The sequence below is a fragment of the Choloepus didactylus genome, chromosome 2 (genome assembly GCF_015220235.1).
Source record: "Choloepus didactylus isolate mChoDid1 chromosome 2, mChoDid1.pri, whole genome shotgun sequence".
NCBI lineage: Eukaryota > Metazoa > Chordata > Mammalia > Pilosa > Megalonychidae > Choloepus > Choloepus didactylus.
This window is the reverse complement of record NC_051308.1, coordinates 61,018,617-61,041,151: the sequence shown is the minus strand read 5'-3', so window position 1 is coordinate 61,041,151 and position 22,535 is coordinate 61,018,617. Positions and strand designations below refer to the sequence as shown.

General features: G+C 39.0%; 1 pseudogene; it reads left to right on the top strand.

The window, feature by feature from the left end:
• The first annotated feature begins 332 nt into the window (after positions 1–332).
• The window catches only part of LOC119511723, a 42,397-nt pseudogene continuing 20,194 nt past the window's right edge, over positions 333–22,535 (top strand).

Below are 22,535 nucleotides of genomic sequence, written 5' to 3'. Positions count from 1 at the left end.
GGGAGAAGTTAAACAAACCCAGCAATTAGCCATTTACTTTAGAGGGATTGGTGGGACTAAACGAAGTAAAATGCACAAGGTAATTTGAGCTTTTTGAAAGGGCAAAGTATTCAGGGCTACAGGAATAAAGGTTCAGAGGTTTAATGACCATTTGTCTAGCAATTTACACTTATCAGTGGCTTTCCTCACAATAACCTTGTTAAGGAGGCAGGACAGATATAGGTCTTTTTGTGATCTCTGGATGTGGGTCATCGAGATCACAATGAATTATGAATTATGAATTATGTAAACAGCTTCATGAATTATGTAAACAGCTATGAAAGAGGAGTGGGATGCTATTGGAGTTAGTCTACAAGAACACATCGGACCACAGTATCAGCGACCACGAAGGAGGTCAGAAAGAACAGGAAGGAGAGGAATTTCCAAATGAGGGAAACTCTTGGAAGGCAGGTGGAGGAGGTATTAGATACCGATGAGCCAGTCTCTGAGAGGTTAAACTGATTGAAGCCTACTTAAAGCTAGATTAAGCTAGATTAGACTCCCAGTTACTCTAGGCACCCAGTTTAATAGTCTTCCCAATATACCCTATTTTCTCTTAAACAATCATTAAGTAGGGGAAGGAGTGGGCAGGTTAGCCTTTATGAAAGGCCTACTATGTTCAGGAACCATTCTAGGTGCCGTGCTTGCATTATCTCATTTAATTCTCAGAACAACTCTGCAAGATATTATTATTATGATCTCTGTTTTACAGATGAAGAAACTGAGTCTCAGAACTTAATTTATCCAGGGTTACCTGGCCGTGGGAAGAGATAAAGCCTAATGTGAATTTGAGTCTGTCTTATTCAAAAGTTCATGAATCATTTCATGTTGCCGCCCATCCTAATACGATTATCCTTTATGCTTATTCCATAGTATCTCTCTCCACCTTTTGTATGTTGCTTAATGTGCATTTTCTAAATTGGAACCATGCTTACTAGACCTTCAGATATGCGTTTTCCTTTCCTTGGCTGCTCAAGCAAATACCATGAAACAGATTGGGTTAAACAATGGGAATTGACTTGCTCGCAGTTTTGAGGCTAAGTGAAAGCCGATATCAAGGCATCATCTAGGCAATACTTTCTTCCAGAAGACTGGCATCCAGGGACTAGTTGTCAGCAATCCTTGGAGCTTCTGGCACATGCCAATGCCCACGGCAGCCTCTCCTGGCCTCCCTGTTCTCTTCCGGATTCTGTTGAAGTTCAGCTTCTTGCTTTCTGTGGCTTTCTCTCTCTCTTCGTGAATTTCATTCTGCTTATAAAGTATCCCAACAACAGGATGAAGACCCATCCTGATTGGGTTCGGCCACATCTTAACTGAAGTAACCTCATTGAAAAGTCCTACTTAAAAATGGGTTTACACACACATGAATGTACTCAGTTTAAGAACATGTCTTTCTGGGGGTACATATGGCTCCAAACTACCCCAATGAGGTTGCTTCCTGCAAAGTTATCCAATGAGGTGTTGGGGAAAACATTAAAATACTTAATTGAAAAATTATGGTATACACAGACAAAAGATGTTACATGAATAGAACTAAATAGATAAATGCCAAAATACCTAAATAAAACATTGATCAATTGAATTATCTACTCTACAAATTACCTATAAATAAACCAGTGCTTTGGGGAGATTAGGCAAATATTTGGGTATCAATATCCCTCAATTAATTTGATTAATTTTACAAAAAGATGGGAAAGTATATTGACAATGTTAGAAATATTTGCATGTGCAATAAAATCTATTCACAAAGAAAATATTTTGGCAATATATATTGCTGTATAAGACATGAATGCATATTAACTTTTCTTAAAAATTAGATTATATTTTTGGTGCCCAAAGGAAAAAAAAAGAAGCCTACCATCAAGTCTCTTAGAAAATGAAACATTATGTTATAAAGCAAATATGTTACTCCTTATCCCAATTTGCCTTCCATTGTCATAAAGTGAATGCCTCTGGTGCTGGTCATATCCTGGCATGAAAAATAATTAGATTGCTCTTAGATAAAGGAGATTACAGAGTGAGCCCCTTCAGACCCCAAAAATGCTTTATCCAGAAGCAAGCAACCTAAGGATTGTTCCCCATCAGGAAAATTGTTCATCTATGTCCCCTCCCATTTCCTCAATATTCTGACCTTACCCCATCTGGTCAGCCAAGCCCACAATCCATTTAGTGTCCATAGCAGAAATAAAACTCACACATACTGTAGCTGTAATTCAATTAACCTTCTCCTTGGGTTTCCTCTGCTCTGTGCCAGGGTCATTTGTAAGGCCATCACTCACTCCAAACTGTTGCACCTGTGCAGCTATTGAAACACCCCTTCCTCCCTTCTACCCCCTCCCTCTGCCTCTATCCTCCCAGGCATGGAGCCCTAATCACCTTTTTCCCAGGCACAAAAGCTTTCCTCTGCAAGTGAAGAATGCTAGAATTCCCCCAAGCATTGGCAAGGAAATATTTAAATGTAATCAGAGGATCTTCCTTTGTTTTATTTTTTTTTCCCTAGGGAAATTAATCTCTCTAAGGTATTTGATGTATTCTTTTGCTCTTCCGTGAGGCAACACCATCACGCAGTGCTGAAGTGGTCACAGCTTGCAAAGGCTAAATGTTTTCTTCTTCACTGCTGACACAGTACTACGTGCCTGGTTTCCTCAAGCATCCCTAATTGAATACTTTGCTTCATTTAAGTTGTTTTAAACTTGGCTATGAGAAGTGTGTATGTATATTCCACCCTTCCCCCACCCAGAGTGTCAATGCAGAATCTGCTGGCAGCTGTGGCTCCCCTGATAGCTGCCCCTACCATCCCGTAGTTCCTTCTATAACCTAACAAGCTTGAGAAACTTACCTCAGGTCTCCCTAATCATTGCAAGTCTTTGGTCCTTTAAATTTTATGTAGATCCTAGTAGAAAAATGAGACTCTTTCATATCTTTTTAAGGTTGAAAGAGCTTTGAATGTCAACCTGGGCTTAAATCTCTGCTCTACCATTTTGCAGCTGTGTGAGTCTAGACAAATTACTTGACTTCTCTGAACTTCTGTTTCATTATTTATGAAGTGGAGGAATAAAATCAACTTCATAGGGGTCCTTTGAGTATTAAAGGGGATAATGTATACAAAGTATCTAGCATAGTACCTGACATTCAATGAATGTAAATGTCCCTCATTCCTATATTGTTATTTAACAACTGAGAGTCCTCAAATTGTAATTAGATACAGCAGCAAAGATGCAGAGGCCTAACTGGTACAACACTGTTACACACTGATAAGACGCAGACTCATCTGAGGGCTTGAAGGAGTCCAAACTCTAAAGTGGTGGTTCTCAGACTTACTGAGCATCAAAATCCGCCCTTGTGTTGTTAAAACCCAGGTTACTGGACCCCACCCCCAGAGTTTCTGATTGAGGAGGTCTGGGTTGAGGCCCAAGAATTTGCATTTATAAGAAGGTCCCAGGAGCTGCTGCTGCTTCTGGTGTTGGTTCAGGGACCACATTTTGAGACCCACCCATTTAGGGGTAGTGAAAATGAGCTGTTTGAGGAAAATAATGGGCACAATAAGATAAACAACATCTCATATTAAAAAAATCAAAATTTGGGGGAAATACCACCAAAGGAGATCTCTTCTCCACAAATGGTGTCTGTATTACTTAGGCAGGGCTCCCAGAGTAAAAGTGTATACCTCCTGTCCCAGCAAAAGGGTCTCTCTGGGCTTTTTTCTTCTTTTTTTCCTCTTCATTTTAGGTTTTTTTGTATGTTTGTTTGTTTTAAGATGAGCATTGTTTATTTCTCTTACATGTATTTTTTGGTTAATAGGGTCAAAGTTAAAGCTTGCAATTTATCCCACAGAGGTAAATTACTCTGTACAGGTCCCTCTGATTGCAAACCCTAATTTGGTGATAGACAGAGGCAGACAATGACTCAAGTTATCATCATCCACAGGCAAGTGATGGAGTGTGGGGTGGTGTCAGGAGAACAGTCAAATCCTGGGAGTGGAGAACTGGGTGCCAATGTGCACTGACAACCTCAAAAGCAGCTCTGGATGCTTTATGTTAACTCATTTAATCCCCACTAGAATTCTATAATGTAGATATTAAGTCTCCGCTTTACTGGAACCAGGAAACTAAAGCTCAGCGAGCTAAGTCACTTGCCTGTTTCCCCAATTACTAAGTGAGTAATTTGGTGTTTATCTTTATAGACACCAAGACTTTATTTCCACTATCTATTTTGATTCTCTTTTCTGTAAAATGATGGGGAATGAACTACAGGATCTTTAAGTTTCCTTCTGGCTGGTTCATTTTGTGGGTAAGGAAGTTTCTCCTTCTAAATGTACAGTGAAATTGTTTTTTAAAATCCCCAACACAGTCTCATAAATAGTTTCATTCTTTTAAACTACCAAACATCATCTGAATATTTAATAACAACAGAATTTTTACCACCTGAATTTGCCTCTATTCTTTGACAGTCCTGTGTGACACCCCCCACCACCTACCATGTTGCTAACAATGAATTAAAGGAACTTTTCCATCTAGGTAAGTTGATAAATTCTTTTGAAACAGTGTGAACTGTAAGAGTTGCCAGATTTTTAGCAAATAGTAATACTAGACATACAGTTAAATTTGAATTTCTGATAAACAATGAATAATTTTTCAGTATCTTTTTCTCATGTAATACTTGGAACACACTAATATTTAAAAAAGTATTTCTTGTTTATCTGAAATTCAAATTTAATTGGGCATCCTGTATTTTATCTGGCAACCTAGCTGTAAAGGCTCCTGCGGGCTTTGTATTGTTGAAAGAAAAAATGAAAGAAAAAAGAAGAAAGGGAAGGGAAGGGAAAGAAAGAAAAGGAAAGAGAAGAGAAGGGGAAAAAAGAAAGGAAAACAAATGGAAAAGAAAAAGAAAAACAAAAAAGGGGGGGAGGGAGGCAAGAGTTTAAAATTGAACAATAAAGATTACCAAGGAAAGCCCCTTTCCTCCTTTGAACTGTACACTGCTGCTTCCTTCTGCACCTTGCACTGTGGTGAGGGAAGGCTTGTTAACTACAGCTGCAACATCACTTTATAAATCATTACTCACTTCCTGTCCATTAACATTACCAAACAGCAAGGGACAACTTGTAAGCTATTATCTTAAAGCCAAGCTCTTGCTTGGAGGTGCATCAAACACATTAGCTCACCAAGTACTCTCATGCATTTTAATATAGGATTGCTCTCTCCTAAGACAAATCCTAAATCCCCCCACTATTACCACCTTTATAAAATTATTTACCCATAAATGCCCTGATATCCCTCTATTTCACTATATCCTTATCAAATAGCCAAAGTTTCCAATTTTTACTCATTTCCCCCATCATCAACAACACAGCAAAGATGTTACTCAACATCTTAGACCATTAGATAATGCATAAAGTCAATTCAAAATATCTGCCCCTGGAAATTTTGCTAGCTAGGTGTTGGGGATACAACAATGAATAAGACACCCTTCTATGAACCGATATTAAATAATTGGGAAATTTAAAATAATTTGGAAGTATCCGTCAGATCTTTATGAACTACAAAGGCTACCTGGTGCCCTCAGGGCACAATTAACTTTTTCTTGGAATTACTTCCATCTTTCAGAGAAGTGGGTCCTAGCAACAATCTGAGTACATTCATTGTGTCCTTGACCCCTAGGCTGTGGCAGCAAATTGGACCAAGGCACATGACTGATACAAGCTGTGCCCATATTATTTTCTCTCCTGGGATTTTGGTATCAAGACTGAGAGACAACTACTCAGCCTCAGAGTATAGTTGGGACAATGCTGTGGAAAAGGCAAGCTGTAGAACAGTGGGTTCTGTGTGGATTTGAGACATGGAGAAAGCCAAACTAGAGAAAAGAGAAGAAAACAGAGAATGAAGAAAGATGACCTTTTAAATTCATTTATTCATTCAAAATGTATTTGTTATAGTGCCGACCATGTGTCAAACACAATTTTAGACAGTAAGAAGAGTGAAGAGATGTAAGCACCTGCCCAACACAAACCAGTAATCAATCACTCAATCAATAAAATTTATAGTGTGTCAGTTAAGTGCTAGGGAGAAAAAAATTGAAGAAAATAGAATAAGGATTTCTAGAAAGAAGTAGGACAATTTCAAATAGCGTGGTCTTGAAGACTTCACTGAGAATAGGACATTTCAGAAAAGACCTGAGGGAAAAGAAGCTGTGAACTCCCTGAAGGAAGATGTTTAGGCATTTTGGTGTTACTCTGAAATAAAACAAGTGAGACACCTGCCTGACTTCACAGCTTAAAGGCTAAACTACATTTGCATACAGCCCCTGTTTTAGTTTCCTAGGCTGCTCAAGCAAATACCTTGAAACAGGTTGACTTAAACAATGGGAATGTATTCTCTTAAGGTTTTGAGGCAAAAAGAAAGTCCAAATCAAGGTGAAAAGGTAATGCTTTCTCCCCAAAGACTGGTGTTCTCAAGTTGGCTACTGGCAGTCTTTGATCCTTAGCTTGTCACATGGTAAGGCGCATGCTGGCATCTCCTGGTCTCTCCCTTCTTCAGTTTCCATTCCAGCTTCTTGCTTCCTGTGGCTTTTTCTCTCTCTGTCTGAACTTCAATCCACTTATAAAGGTCTCCACTAATAGGATTAAGACCCATCCTGATTGAGGTGGGTCACACCTTAACTGAAGTAGCTTCATCAAAAGTTCTACTTACAATGGGTTCACACCCATAGGAATGGATTAAATTTGAGAACATGTTTTTCTGGGGTACAAGCAGCTTCAAACCACCACACCTTCTAATATAACAGCCACCTCCTTTGCCTTTGGCAAGTATTCAGCAAACACACTTAGTGTGCATACTGGGTGAAGTTAGGACAGACAATGGGATGGAGTGAATGTAGAGCAGTGACCTGGAAGCTGCCACTCCATGCCCTAGGCCAGAACTATGTGAGACATGAGAAAAGGAGCTGCCACCACTCCAACCTGCCCCAAAGAATGAGGTGTCCCAGGGGAAATGTTCACATTCAGTTAAAACATGGAAGCGATGATCTAGAACCTGGATCAGGAAAAAAAGCTATCTTGTTTAAAGACCTTATATGAACAGGTAGCTCAGAATGCTTGACGCTTACTGATGCTCTAAAGATAAAATATTTTGTGTTCTTGTTTTATTTAAATAAAAAGTATTAAAAGGCAGTCTATATATTTCTGAGAGACCAGACTATATTCCAATTTCAAATACATGTTTTTATGAGGCCATGAAGTCAGAATAATTTTCATAAGCAGCAAATGATATTTGCTTTGGGTGAAAGGAGAAAGAATGGCAAACTTGAGTCTTGACAAGTTAAAAGAGCATCTTAACCTCAATGCAAGAAAACTGAGGCCAAAAAATAAGGGAGAGAGAAATGCACTGAAAGAAAGAAAAAATAAAAAACTACAAATCAGCTGGGGAAAAGAAATTTAAAATAGAGACAATGGAGCAGCTGCTGGCCCTCCAGCATCCAGGTCATGACTAGCAGGTGCTGAAAACTGGACTGGTTCTTTTCTCTTGAGGAGGTTTTTAGCCTTTGGGGCTACCATAAACAAGCAAGACATCTGAATGATTATGCAACATACATATTTTCAATCACTTCAGGCTTCATTTGGTGATAGTATCACATAAGTCATGTTACACTGCGTGTGGAGGAGGTAGAAAAATATTTTCTAGAGGTTAAAATATTTTTTCCTATTTCTTTTAAGTCTGTAAATACCAAAGCTCAGAAGACCTCATTTTATTCACTGTATCAAAATAAACTGGGAACACAACTATCGTTGTATAATACATCACAACAAGGTCAATATGAACCAATGCTATAATCCCTCAAATCGTGATTTGGCTTCAAATCATCTCAGGTTTAGGGGTGGGTTGGAAGGAAGGAGAGGGTGGTACAGAATGAAGGGAGAGAACATTAGAATGAAGGAAAAGCTGTGAATGGGGTGAGCAGAATTTTGGAGGAGGGACTACAGAGTAGAGACCACCATCATAGCAAGGGCATGTTTCCAACATGGCCCCTGCCCATGCAGCCTGCTCCACCTCACCACCCACCTGGCTCTAGTCATAATGAACCACTTGTAGGACCCATCACAACTGGATGCTACCAAATGTTTATCACATCCATACACTTGGTCTTCCTCTTCTTTCTTCCTTAAATGTAATTTTCTATTGTGTACCCACAAACACTATCTTTCTAGATCCAGTTCAACCAACATCCTTCTAGAATTTTCTGAAACACTGGCCTCCTTCCCAAAAAAATGTAGACTTGACCATTTCCTCTTTTGTCTTTCCTCCTCACTGTGTCTATTGCCCGGTCCTAACAGAACACCAGTTATATTTTATTACACTTAGATGCCAGTTCTCTTCCTACCATACTCAAAGCTCTTGAGGGCAGGAATGATTTCTCTTTCATCATTACCTACCAAGATCTATCAGCTAGTAGGCAAGCAATTCAATTACATGCAGTTTTAATTCCTTTGACTTCAACTATCATCTTTTAGATAATTTCCTGATCTTTTGGGAATTCAGGATAAAACAGATGATGTCTTCTTTCCAAGCCCACACACAGTGAGCTTTAACCTCCATCCATGATCACAAGCACAATTTAGTAAGATGCTGCTAACAAGCCAGGTTCCACCTGACAGGAAGTCATCATAGGCCACTCCAACTCTTTCTGGAAGAACAGGAGTAAAGTGAGGGATGGTCAACTTCTCAATTACCCTTGCTCAAAATATGGAGGGAGGGACACTGAGTGGTCAGAGGAAACATCTCAAATCTTTATCTTCCTAATTCGAATTCAACTGTGCCCACTAACTATTGAATATTTCAAAGTGGAAGCTCTGTAGTTACTTCAAACCCAGCTCTTCCAAAACTGAACCCACCATGGTCTCATTTAATCATCTCTACCTTCCAATAACCCATCATCTCTTGGGCTCCCTGACTCAAATATTGGAATAATTGTTAATTCTCTCCTCCTCACCTTCACTTCTCATGCAAAATTTCTATCAGGCTTAAGAGTTTAAAAATTGCTGTCATATAAATTGCATCATTGAATTATTATAGTAAACATGTTTGGAGACAATGAAAATTAAAACTGGAAAATTCGACCAAGAACACTAGGTTAGTAACAACTCCAAGTCTTCTAACTCCAAATTCAGGTTTCACATCCAAACCAAAACAATGCCTATTTCATTTTCTTTGAAACATTGATCCCTTCTTTCCACTCCTGCTGCTACTTGCAGGAACTGAATCTTAAATCCTCTGTCTCCATGTAATGGAATTCACTCATCTGCATCTCTTCTTCCAATGGTAATGCCAAACCAATATTCTTCAAATACTGCATTCGTTTTTCCCATGACAATACAAAAGGATTTGGTATCATACCATTTTGGAATAAACTCCAGGTGAGCACAATGTTTGAAAAAGGTGTTGAGTAGGCACAGACACTCTGTTGGTAATGTAAATTGCATAACTTTCTGGAGAAAAATTTGGAAATATCCAACAACATTCAAATATGCTCTAAGGATTTACCTTGTGGAAAACTTCCCTAAGTATATAAATACATTTTATTATTCATGTTTTTTGCAGGATTATTTGCCCTGGGTGACATTTATAGAACACTCAATCCAATAGGGTTGTGATATATATTATTTTCAAGTACACAAGGAAGACCATTCACCAAGACAGACCATATTCTGGATCCTAAAACATACAAAAAATATAAAAGAATAGAAATCCTACAAAGTATGTTCTCAAACAATAGTGGAATTAAACTATAAATCAATAACAGAAAGGTAGCTGGAAAACTCTAAAATATTTGGATATTAAATAACACACTTCTAAAAATCTTATAAGCCACAGAGGAAATCTCAAAGGAAATTAAAAGAAAAATCAAAAAAAGCAGAAGGAAAGAAATAATATAAATTTTATAAATAATATAAAAACAAGTAGGAAACAGGAAAATAATAGAGAAAGCCAATGAAACCATAAATTGTTTCTTTGGAAAGATCAATAAAATTGACAAACCTCTAGCCAAACTGGCAATGAAATAAGAGAAGACTCAAATTACTAACGTAAGGAATGAAAGAGGGGACATCACTACAAACTCTGCAGACACTAAAACATTAATAAGGGAATACCACAAACAACTTTATGCCCATAAATTCAGCAACTTATATTAAAAAGGCCGATTCCTTGAAAAACACAAACTAGAAAATCACTCAAGAAGAAATAGATCAGCTGATTATTCCTATGTCTATTTATGATATTGAGTTTTAGTTAAACACCTTCCAGAAAAGAAAACTCTAAGCCTGAATAGAGTCACCAGTACTGAAACATTTAAGGAAAAAGTAGTGCCAATTTTGGATAACATCTTCCAGAAAAAAGAAGTGACTTCCTAATTCATTTTATGAAACCAGCATTATCTGAATACCAATACCAGATGAAGAAACTAAAAAAAAGAAAATTACAGGCCAATATTCTTCATAAGCTTACATACAAAATTGTAAACAAAATACTAGCAATCAAAACAGGAAATTTATATGAAGGATAATGAATTGCAAAAACTTAATAGAACTAATAAAAGAGTTTAAGTCACAAGATATGAGGTCAATTTACAAAAACAAATTGTATTTCATTATTACGGCAATGAATAACAGGAATTCAAAATTAATTTTAAATGCACCATTTACAATAATAGAACACACTAAAATGAAGGAAATACTAAGGTATAAATCTAACAAAATATGTGCAGTATCTATATGCTGAAAACTACAAAACACTGAAGAAAGAAATCAAAGAAAATATAAATTAATGGAGAGCTATATCTATAATCTGAGCATCTTCATGGATTGGAAAACTCACTGGCATATCATTGAATTGTAATAGTGTAAAATTGTTGTCATTGTATTGTAAGTATATTGTATTATATTGCAAGTATATTGTAGTTTATTGTAATTATATAATATTATAATATTGTACGATATTGTAAAGACTCAGAATTGACCTATAGATTTCTGTTTTCTACTCCAACATGTAAAGAGCTTAGAAGTTGTCACCCCTGTTCTAACAACAAGAAAAAAAAACTGGAAAGAAAAATCTGAAAAACCCTAATTCTTTTTAGATACACCAATCTGCTACCCTGAAAACTAAAGAGAGAAGTACATACAGATAATCACAGCTTACCTGGAGCGGAATCCCTGGTGCAGAAGCCCTTTGCTGGAGACAGCACCAGTAGGAACACTTAAATTGTAACTGATGAATGCTTGGATGCTTAACATGAATTAGCCTGAGAATTGAAAGTTCCAGGGCCCAGTCTTAGCAGGACCCCCAAACACTCTTGTGTTTTACCTCCAGGATCCCCACTAGGTTTCCACGGTGAGGACTGTAGGAAAATAACCTGATGCTTCAGCAGGAGAAGGGATAAGTAACCATTTCGAAATACCCCCAAAGCATCTGTTCTCCTTAATAAAGACCTGCACATAGGGAAACTATTATGCCAAAGTCTAACCAACCTAGATTTTAGAAGAGCCTAACTGAGGTGGGGGGAGGGAAAAACCCAACTCCAGCCCCCTTTAGTCTTCCTGTCTCACCAAAGGGGGTGGCAGTTATAAGCATTTGTGAAGGTCACAGCTCAAGGGCACAGGCTCACTGAAGGACTAAGTCATAATCACGGCATTATAGGGCACTTTCCCTCCCCATACCCCTTTCCACCACATCAATAAAGTTCCTGTATAGTAACATGAGGTTACAACTGAAAGATCTGCAAGGCTCAGACTTTATTAAAGAAGTCTCTAGGGAAACACAAAGCCAACAGAGGAGACAAACAAGGACAGCAGAGGAAATTTTATTCTCTGATACCTTAAGCTCAAAGAACACCAGGGAGGATTAATACCAAAAATCTACACCTAGGCATATCATATTCAAACTACAGAAAATCAAAGACAAAGAGAAAATCATAAAAGAAATCAGAGGCAAAAAAAAAAAAAAAAACAAAAAAAAAACCACCTTACCTACAGAGGAGCAAGGGTAATAATGACATCAGATTTCCCTTCAAAAATCATGTAAGCCAGAAGAGAGTGGAGTGCAATATTTAAAGTGTTGTAGGAAAAAAATAAACCTAGAATTCTATATCTAGTGAAATCATCCTTCAAAAGTAAAGGAAAAGTACTTTCTCAGACAAACAAAAATGAGTGAATTTGACTCAAGTAGAAATGTCTTGCAAGAAATTTAAAAGAAATTTTCCAGAGAGAAGGAAAATTATATAGGTCAGAATCTCAGAACTCTATAAAGAAAAGAAGCATATTTGAGAAGGAATAAATTAAGGTAAAATAACATCTTTTCTTTTTCTTACTCTTAACTGAGCTAACAGATAACAAAATAATAATAGCAACAATAATCAGATTATATCTTATGGATAAATGAAATGAATGAAAGCAATATTATAAGGGATGGGAAGGAAGAATTGGGAATACTCTGTTGTAAGGTACTTGTACTACCAGTTAAGTGGTAGATTAATATTTGAAAGTGGACTTAGATTAATTGTAAATGTGTATTAAAAACTGTCAGGCAACTGTGCCGGTTTGAATATACTGTGTCCCCCAAATGCCATTATCTTTGTGGTCTTGTGGGACAGATGTTTTGGTGCTGGTTAGATTTGCTTGGAATGTGCCCCACCCAGCTGTGGGTGGTGACTTTGGTGGGATACTCCCATGGAGATGTGACCCCACCCATTCAGGGTGGGCCTTGATCAGTGGAGCCATATAAAGCATGCTGACTCAAAGAGACTGAACAGAGTGCAGCTGTGAGTGATGTTTTGAAGAGGAGCAAGCTTGCTAGAGAGGAACGTCCTGGGAGAAAGCCATTTTGCAACCAGAACCTTGGAGCAGATGCCAGCCACATGCCTTCCCAGCTAACAGAGGTCTTCCAGATGCCATTGGCCATCCTCCAGTGAAGGTAACCAATTACTGATGTGTTACCTTGGACACTTTATGGCCTTAAGACTGTAACTGTATAGCCAAATAAACCCCCATTTTATAAAAGCCTATCCGTCTCTGGTGTTTTATATTTGGCAGCATTAGCAAACTAAAACAGATTTTGGTACCGAGAGTGGGGTGCTTTTGCTGCTGAGTTTGCAAATACCAAACATGTTGGAACGGCTTTTTAAATGGATAATGGGGAGTTTCTGGAAGAGTTGTGAGGAGCTTGACAGAAAAGGCCAAAACTGCTTTAAAGAGACTGTTTATGGAAATATAGACTCTAAAGATACTTCTGACGAGGCCCTGAGCAGAAATGATGAATGTGTTGTTGTAAACTGGAAGAAAGGCGATCCTTGTTTTAAAGTGGCACAGAATTTGGAAAAATTGAGTCCTGGTGTCAGATGGAAGGAAGAATCTGGAAGCAATAACCTGGAATACTTAGCTGAGGAGATCTCCAGACTACCTGTGGAGGATATACCCTGGCTTCTCCTTGCAGCTTATAGTAAAATGCAAGCGGAGAGAGATAAACTTAGAACTGAACTCTTGGGTTCAAAGAGACCAGAAGCTAATCGCTTGGAAAATTGTGAGCTTCCAGGGGGTGGAATCCCAGAAGCTACAGCCCAACGTGAGGATGTAACCAAACATGGAACCCAGCCACCATTTCAGTACAAGCCAAGATTGGAGATGGAATTATCCAGAAAGGATTTGTGGAAAGTCCTATTGTCTGATGGCTTTGACCCCTGTATGCTTCATGCAAAGTCAACAGAATTTTTGTGAGATGTTTATAGACAGAGCCATTGCCAGTCTGGACTGGAGGAGACAGACAAGGAAAAACTTAAAGGAAAAATTTCTTCAAAGACAGAGCCATGGAGGTTGAGGTCTGGAGTCAAGAGGTCTTGGGCTGGGAGAGCGGAGCAGCCCACATGCATGGAAAGGGTGAGTTTGCCCTGGAGGTCGAGGATGGGCATTCCACCTCGATGCTCTGGAAAAGTTTTGCCACCTCAGGTCCCAAAGAGGTTGGAGCACATTCCCAGGGAATTGGGGAGAGCCTGGCTGCCATTACACTGTTCTGAAGGGGTTGAGCGTGTGCCCCGCAGATGGAAGGGAATCCGGGAGCTGCCCCAATGTTTGAGGACGGTGGGGCCGAGAAGGTGGTCTCCCCAATGTGTGGAAATGTTGGAGCACTCACTCAAGCATTTGGAGAGAAAACTGCTGCCACAAAGGCACTTAGGAAGGGTTAGGCTCCCGCTCTCTCAAGCCCCAAGGATGCAACATTGTTCTGTAAATGACTCTCAGACTTTGAAATCTAATGGAGTTTGTCCTGCAGGTTTTAGGAACTGCTTTGGTCCTGTTAACCCTGTTTTCCTCACTGTTTCTCCTTATGGCAATGGGAATGTTTATCCTATGAATGTCCCTCCTTTGTATATTGCAAGCATGTAACTTGTTCTAAGTCCACAGATCCAAGCTAAAGAAAAAGTATGCCTTAGGACTGACCACGCCTATATTTGATTTTGATGGGATTTTGTACTTAACTTTTGTCACTGAAATGGTTTAAGTTTTTGTGATATTGTGATGAAATGAATATATTTTGTATTTGGAAAGATAATGTCATTTTGGGGTCCAGGGGGTGGAATGTGCCGGTTTGAATGTATTGTGTCCCCCAAATGCCATTATCTTTGTGGTCTTGTGGGACAGATGTTTTGGTGCTGGTTAGATTTGCTTGGAATGTGCCCCACCCAGCTGTGGGTGGTGACTTTGGTGGGATACTCCCATGGAGATGTGACCCCACCCATTCAGGGTGGGCTTTGATCAGTGGAGCCATATAAAACATGCTGACTCAAAGAGACTGAACAGAGTGCAGCTGTGAGTGATGTTTTGAAGAGGAGCAAGCTTGCTACAGAGGAACGTCCTGGGAGAAAGCCATTTTGCAACCAGAACCTTGGAGCAGACGCCAGCCACGTGCCTTCCCAGCTAACAGAGGTCTTCCGGATGCCATTGGCCATCCTCCAGTGAAGGTAACCAATTATGATGTGTTACCTTGGACACTTTATGGCCTTAAGACTGTAACTGCATAGCCAAATAAACCCCCATTTTATAAAAGCCTATCTGTCTCTGGTGTTTTATATTTGGCAGCATTGGCAAACTAAAACAGCAACCATTAAAAATTATACATATAAGTATAACTGATATTCTAAGAAAGGGTAGAAAATGGAATCATATAAAATGCTCAATTAAACCAGAAAAGACATAAAAAAGAGTGAAAGCCAAAAAGGAGAAACAAATAACACGGGCAATGAATATAAAATAGTATAACTATGGTAGATATTATTCCAACTATATCAATAATCACTTTAAACTTGAGTGGTCTAAATACATTATTAAGAATCCCACTTTATTTTTTAATGCAATTTTATTGAGATATACTCACACACCATATAATCCATCCAGAGTATACAATTAGTGGCTCACACTGGACAAAGGGAGTGTGAGCCACAATGTTTTCACAATCACAGTCACACTGTTTAAGCTATATAGTTATACAATCATCTTCAAGAATCAAGGATATTGGATGGCAGTTCAACAGTTTCAGGTATTTCTTTCTAGTTATTCTGGTACACTAAAAACTGAAAAGGGATATCTATATAATGAGTAAGAATAGCTTCCAGATTGACCCCTCGACTCTATTTGAGATCTCTCAGCCACTGAAGCTTTATTTTGTTTCATTCATTTTCTCCCTTTTGGTCAAGACGGCATTCTCAATCTCATGATGCCAAGGCCAGGCTCATCCCTGGGAGTCATGAAGAAACCCGCTTTAAATACAAAGACACAGATAAATTAAAAGTAAAGAGATGAGGCGGGGCAAGATGGCAGACTGGTGAGCTGTATGTTTTAGTTACTCCTCCAGGAAAGTAGGTAGAAAGCCAGGAACTGTGTGGACTGGACACCACAGAGCATTCTGTCTTTGGGCATACTTCATACAACACTCATGAAAATGTCGAACTGCTGAGATCAGCGAAATCTGTAAGTTTTTGCGGCCAGGGGACCCGCGCCCCTCCCTGCCAGGCTCAGTCCCGGGGGAGGAGGGGCTGTCAGCTCCGGGAAGGAGAAGGGAGAACTGCAGTGGCAGCCCTTATCGGAAACTCATTCTACTGATCCAAACTCCAACCATAGATAGACTGAGACCAGACACCAGAGAATCTGAGAGCAGCCAGCCCAGCAGAGAGGAGACAGGCATAGAAAAAAAAAAAAAACACAAAAAATTCCAAAATAAAAGCAGAGGATTTTTGGAGTTCTGGTGAACACAGAAAGGGGAAGGGCGGAGTTCAGGCCTTGAGGCGCATATGCAAATCCCAAAGAACAGCTGATCTCTCTGCCCTGTGGACCTTTCCTTAATGGCCCTGGTTGCTTTGTCTATTAGCATTTCAATAACCCATTAGATCTCTAAGGAGGGCCCTTTTTTTTTTTTTTTTTAATCCTTTTTTCTTTTTCTAAAACAATTACTCTAAGAAGCCCAATACAGAAAGCTTCAAAGAATTGCAATTTGGGCACGTCAAGTCAAGAGCAGAACTAAGAGAGCTCTGAGACAAAAGGCAATAATCCAGTGGCTGAGAAAATTCACTAAACACCACAACTTCCCAAGAAAAGGGGGGTGTCCGCTCACAGCCACCATCCTGGTGGACAGGAAACACTCCTGCCCATCGCCAGCCCCATAGCCCAGAGCTGCCCCAGACAACCCAGTGTGACGGAAGTGCTTCAAATAACAGGCACACACCACAAAACTGGGCGTGGACATTAGCCTTCCCTGCAACCTCAGCTGAATGTCCCAGAGTTGGGAAGGTGGAGCAGTGTGAATTAACAAAGCCCCACTCAGCCATCATTTGAGCAGACTGGGAGCCTCCCTACACAGCCCAGCAGCCCAGAACTGCCCTGGGGGGACGGCACTCACCTGTGACATAGCACAGTCATCCCTCAACAGAGGACCCGGGGTGCACACCCTGGAAGAGGGGCCCACTTGCAAGTCTCAGGAGCCATACGCCAATACCAAGGACTTGTGGGTCAGTGGCAGAGACAAACTGTGGCAGGACTGAACTGAAGGATTAGACTATTGCAGCAGCTTTAAAACTCTAGGATCACCAGGGAGATTTGATTGTTAGGGCCACCCCCCCTCCCCGACTGCCCAGAAACACGCCCCACATACAGGGCAGGCAACACCAACTACACACGCAAGCTTGGTACACCAATTGGACCCCACAAGACTCACTCACCCACTCACCAAAAAGGCTAAGCAGGGGAGAACTGGCTTGTGGAGAACAGGTGGTTCGTGGACGCCACCTGCTGGTTAGTTAGAGAAAGTGTACTCCACGAAGCTGTAGATCTGATAAATTAGAGATAAGGACTTCAATAGGTCTACAAACCCTAAAAGAAACCTATCAAGTTCAGCAAATGCCACGAGGCCAAAAACAACAGAAAATTATAAAGCATATGAAAAAACCAGACGATATGGATAACCCAAGCCCAAGCACCCAAATCAAAAGACCAGAAGAGACACAGCACCTAGAGCAGCTACTCAAAGAACTAAAGATGAACAATGAGACCATAGTACGGGATATGAAGGAAATCAAGAAGACTCTAGAAGAGCATAAAGAAGACATTGCAAGAGTAAATAAAAAAATGGATGATCTTATGGAAATTAAAGAAACTGTTGACCAAATTAAAAAGACTCTGGACACTCATAGTACAAGACTAGAGGAAGTTGAACAACAAATCAGTGACCTGGAAGATGACAGAATGGAAAATGAAAGCATAAAAGAAAGAATGGGGAAAAAAATTGAAAAAATCGAAATGGACCTCAGGGATATGATAGATAATATGAAACATCCGAATATAAGACTCATTGGTGTCCCAGAAGGGGAAGAAAAGGGTAAAGGTCTAGGAAGAGTATTCAAAGAAATTGTTGGGGAAAACTTCCCAAATCTTCTAAACAACATAAATACACAAATCATAAATGCTCAGTGAACTCCAAATAGAATAAATCCAAATAAACCCACTCCGAGACATATACTGATCACACTGTCAAACACAGAAGAGAAGGAGCAAGTTCTGAAAGCACCAAGAGAAAAGCAATTCACCACATACAAAGGAAACAGCATAAGACTAAGTAGTGACTACTCAGCAGCCACCATGGAGGCAAGAAGGCAGTGGCATGATATATTTAAAATTCTGAGTGAGAAAAATTTCCAGCCAAGAATACTTTATCCAGCAAAGCTCTCCTTCAAATTTGACGGAGAGCTTAAATTTTTCACAGACAAACAAATGCTGAGAGAATTTGCTAACAAGAGACCTGCCCTACTGGAGATACTAAAGGGAGCCCTACAGACAGAGAAACAAAGAAAGGACAGAGAGACTTGGAGAAAGGTTCAGTACTAAAGAGACTCAGTATGGGTACAATAAAGGATATTAATAGAGAGAGGGAAAAATATGACAAACATAAACCAAAGGATAACATGGCCGATTCACGAAATGCCTTCACGGTTTTAACGTTGAATGTAAATGGATTAAACTCCCCAATTAAAAGATATAGATTCGCAGAATGGATCAAAAAAAATGAACCATCAATATGTTGCATACAAGAGACTCATCTTAGACACAGGGACACAAAGAAACTGAAAGTGAAAGGATGGAAAAAAATATTTCATGTAAGCTACAGCCAAAAGAAAGCAGGTGTAGCAATATTAATCTCAGATAAAATAGACTTCAAATGCAGGGATGTTTTGAGAGACAAAGAAGGCCACTACATACTAATAAAAGGGGCAATTCAGCAAGAAGAAATAACAATCGTAAATGTCTATGCACCCAATCAAGGTGCCACAAAATACATGAGAGAAACACTGGCAAAACTAAAGGAAGCAATTGATGTTTCCACAATAATTGTGGGAGACTTCAACACATCACTCTCTCCTATAGATAGATCAACCAGACAGAAGACCAATAAGGAAATTGAAAACCTAAACAATCTGATAAATGAATTAGATTTAACAGACATATACAGGACATTACATCCCAAATCACCAGGATACACGTACTTTTCTAGTGCTCACGGAACTTTCTCCAGAATAGATCATATGCTGGGACATAAAACAAGCCTCAATAAATTTAAAAAGATTGAAATTATTCAAAGCACATTCTCTGACCACAATGGAATACAATTAGAAGTCAATAACCATCAGAGACTTAGAAAATTCAGAAATACCTGGAGGTTAAACAACACACTCCTAAACAATCAGTGGGTTAAAGAAGAAATAGCAAGAAAAATTGCTAAATATATAGAGATGAATGAAAATGAGAACACAACATACCAAAATCTATGGGATGCAGCAAAAGCAGTGCTAAGGGGGAAATTTATAGCACTAAACGCATATATTAAAAAGGAAGAAAGAGCCAAAATCAAAGAACTAATGGATCAACTGAAGAAGCTAGAAAATGAACAGCAAACCAATCCTAAACCAAGTACAAGAAAAGAAATAACAAGGATTAAAGCAGAAATAAATGACATAGAGAGCAAAAAAACAATAGAGAGGATAAATATCACCAAAAGTTGGTTCTTTGAGAAGATCAACAAGATTGACAAGCCCCTAGCTGGACTGACAAAATCAAAAAGAGAGAAGACCCATATAAACAAAATAATGAATGAAAAAGGTGACATAACTGCAGATCCTGAAGAAATTAAAAAAATTATAAGAGGATACTATGAACAACTGTATGGCAACAAACTGGATAATATAGAGGAAATGGACAATTTCCTGGAAACATATGAACAACCTAGACTGACCAGAGAAGAAATAGAAGACCTCAACCAACCCATCACAAGCAAAGAGATCCAATCAGTCATCAAAAATCTTCCCACAAATAAATGCCCAGGGCCAGATGGCTTCACAGGGGAATTCTACCAAACTTTCCAGAAAGAACTGACACCAATCTTACTCAAACTCTTTCAAAACATTGAAGAAAATGGAACACTACCTAACTCATTTTATGAAGCTAACATCAATCTAATACCAAAACCAGGCAAAGATGCTACAAAAAAGGAAAACTACCGGCCAATCTCTCTAATGAATATAGATGCAAAAATCCTCAACAAAATACTTGCAAATCGAATCCAAAGACACATTAAAAAAATCATACACCGTGACCAAGTGGGGTTCATTCCAGGCATGCAAGGATGGTTCAACATAAGAAAAACAATCAATGTATTACAACACATTAAAAACTCGAAAGGGAAAAATCAATTGATCATCTCAATAGATGCTGAAAAAGCATTTGACAAAATCCAACATCCCTTTTTGATAAAAACACTTCAAAAGGTAGGAATTGAAGGAAACTTCCTCAACATGATAAAGAGCATATATGAAAAACCCACAGCCAGCATAGTACTCAATGGTGAGAGACTGAAAGCCTTCCCTCTAAGATCAGGAACAAGACAAGGATGCCCGCTGTCACCACTGTTATTCAACATTGTGCTGGAAGTGCTAGCCAGGGCAATCCGGCAAGACAAAGAAATAAAAGGCATCCAAATTGGAAAAGAAGAAGTAAAACTGTCATTGTTTGCAGATGATATGATCTTATATCTAGAAAACCCTGAGAAATCGACGATACAGCTACTAGAGCTAATAAACAAATTTAGCAAAGTAGCGGGATACAAGGTTAATGCACATAAGTCAGTAATGTTTCTATATGCTAGAAATGAACAAACTGAAGAGACACTCAAGAAAAAGATACCATTTTCAATAGCAACTAAAAAAATCAAGTACCTAGGAATAAACTTAACCAAAGATGTAAAAGACCTATACAAAGAAAACTACATAACTCTACTAAAAGAAATAGAAGGGGACCTTAAAAGATGGAAAAATATTCCATGTTCATGGATAGGAAAGCTAAATGTCATTAAGATGTCAATTCTACCCAAACTCATCTACAGATTCAATGCAATCCCAATCAAAATTCCAACAACCTACTTTGCAGACTTGGAAAAGCTAGTTATCAAATTTATTTGGAAAGGGAAGATGCCTCGAATTGCTAAAGACACTCTAAAAAAGAAAAACGAAGTGGGAGGACTTACACTCCCTGACTTTGAAGCTTATTATAAAGCCACAGTTGCCAAACAGCATGGTACTGGCACAAAGATAGACATATAGATCAATGGAATTGAATTGAGAATTCAGAGATAGACCCTCAGATCTATGGCCGACTGATCTTAGATAAGGCCCCCAAAGTCACTGAACTGAGCCATAATGTTCTTTTCAACAAATGGGGCTGGGAGAGTTGGATATCCATATCCAAAAGAATGAAAGAGGACCCCTACCTCACCCCCTACACAAAAATTAACTCAAAATGGACCAAAGATCTCAATATAAAAGAAAGTACCATAAAACTCCTAGAAGATAACGCAGGAAAACATCTTCAAGACCTTGTATTAGGCGGCCACTTCCTAGACTTTACACCCAAAGCACAAGCAAAAAAAGAAAAAATAGATAAATGGGAACTCCTCAAGCTTAGAAGTTTCTGCACCTCAAAGGAATTTCTCAAAAAGGTAAAGAGGCAGCCAACTCAATGGGAAAAAATTTTCGGAAACCATGTATCTGACAAAAGACTGATATCTTGCATATACAAAGAAATCCTACAACTCAATGACAATAGTACAGACAGCCCAATTATAAAATGGGCAAAAGATATGAAAAGACAGTTCTCTGAAGAGGAAATACAAATGGCCAAGAAACACATGAAAAAATGTTCCGCTTCACTAGCTATTAGAGAGATGCAAATTAAAACCACAATGAGATACCATCTAACACCGGTTAGAATGGCTGCCATTAAACAAACAGGAAACTACAAATGCTGGAGGGGATGTGGAGAAATTGGAACTCTTATTCATTGTTGGTGGGACTGTATAATGGTTCAGCCACTCTGGAACTCAGTCTGGCAGTTCCTTAGAAAACTAGATATAGAGCTACCATTCGATCCAGCGATTGCACTCCTCGGTATATACCCGGAAGATCGGAAAGCAGTGACACGAACAGATATCTGCACGCCAATGTTCATAGCAGCATTATTCACAATTGCCAAGAGATGGAAACAACCCAAATGTCCTTCAACAGATGAGTGGATAAATAAAATGTGGTATATACACACGATGGAATACTACGCGGCAGTAAGAAGGAACGATCTCGTGAAACATATGACAACATGGATGAACCTTGAAGACATAATGCTGAGCGAAATAAGCCTGGCACAAAAAGAGAAATATTATATGCTACCACTAATGTGAACTTTGAAAAATGTAAAACAAATGGTTTATAATGTAGAATGTAGGGGAACTAGCAGTAGAGAGCAATTAAGGAAGGGGGAACAATAATCCAAGAAGAACAGATAAGCTATTTAACGTTCTGGGGATGCCCAGAAATGACTATGGTCTGTTAAATTCTGATGGATATAGTAGGAACAAGTTCACAGAAATGTT